A 1,401-nucleotide genomic window follows, 5' to 3' on the forward strand; every position below is an offset into this window, starting at 1 on the left:
AAAATTCATGCACATTAAAAGGGAATTAATTAGAGGAAATATTTTAATATTGCTATTTGCCCTTTCTCTATAATAGAAGTGTCAGAGATGAAAAAAATTAGTAAAATGTATATGAAAATAATATACAAATTTATTAATAAACTGGGCGGGGACACACGCAGGCAGCACCACGTCCCAGGTCAGGGACACAAGCAGGCAGCGTCATGTCAGCGCTGGGTGGGGACGCACGCAGGCCGCGCCATGTCAGTGCTGGGCGGGGATGCACGCAGGCAGCTTCACCTCAGCGCTGGGTGGGGACGCACGCAGGCAGCGCCACGCTGGGTGGGGACGCATGCAGGCCGCGCCATGTCAGCGCTGGGCGGGGATGCACGTAGGCAGTGCCACGTACCAGGCCAGAGACACACGCAGGAAGCATCACGTCAGCGCTGGGTGGGGATGCATGCAGGCAGTGTCACGTTAGTGCTGGGCAGGCCTGCACGCGCCTCTGCCGGGTACTGCTATTATTATATAGGATAGGTGTACACAATCAAAATTTCCCCTGTTGACGGGCAAGGAATCAAAACTGTTCAGAAACTACTTCTCTCTAGATGACGTCTCTTAACCCGATGCTCTGAGTTGGTCTGAAATATATTGAGTCTCTTCTCAGTAGGGGAGTGTTAAAAGATCATAAAATAGGTCTCTACTCTCTCCTTCCAATCCTAGTTCAGCTCCCCTGCTCCAACTTGGTGAAACTGATTTCTCACTGGGCCTGATATCCTTGGTCCTTCTGGATTCTTTTACTCCTTTCCCACCCCATCTTGGGGCCTTGCCAATTCCAAAGTAGCCTACAGGTAAAGGTCACAACAGATACATGTTTGGAAGTAAATGTGGTCAGAAACAGTAAGCATTTTAGAAGCCTTTTATAGAAGGAAAACAAATCTATACTTATTGTAAATATTTATTTTTGCCATCTCTATATTCTGTTTAAAAGTAGAAAATATTGGGGGGAGAGGGGATAAAAGATCAACCAAAGAGCTTGTATGCATATAAGTATAACCAATGGACACAGACAATGGGGGAGTAAGTATAACCAATGGACATAGACAATGGGGGGTTAGGTGAAGGCTGGGGCTGTGGATAGGGGCAGGCTGGGAGAGGACAATGAGGGGAAAAGAGGATATATGTAATACTTTCAACAATAAAGAATTATTTTTTTAAAGTAGAAAATATTGTTATCAGATGCCTATTTATCACTATTTTGGATTTTATCATGATTCAGTATCACTTATAAGGTCGTGGTTTCTTACCGTCTACAGAAAGCTGCAGAAAATGATAGTCAAATTGGATCAAATTAAAATAAACTCAGAGAATCTATAAAGAGAAAAATTTCCAAATGAGCACTCTCCCTCCTGGGAGCAAGCT

General features: G+C 44.3%; 1 protein-coding gene across 1 annotated transcript in view; it reads right to left on the minus strand.

Annotated features, from left to right (window-relative positions):
• ZC3HAV1 (zinc finger CCCH-type, antiviral 1) overlaps positions 1–1,401 on the minus strand; it is a gene marked incomplete at its 5' end in the record, with an annotated part of 51,993 nt that overhangs the window by 41,606 nt on the left and 8,986 nt on the right. The gene's annotated exons all lie outside the window — the stretch shown is intronic.

The sequence above is a fragment of the Myotis brandtii genome, unplaced genomic scaffold (assembly GCF_000412655.1).
Source record: "Myotis brandtii unplaced genomic scaffold, ASM41265v1 scaffold455, whole genome shotgun sequence".
In the NCBI taxonomy this organism is placed as follows: Eukaryota; Metazoa; Chordata; class Mammalia; order Chiroptera; family Vespertilionidae; genus Myotis; species Myotis brandtii.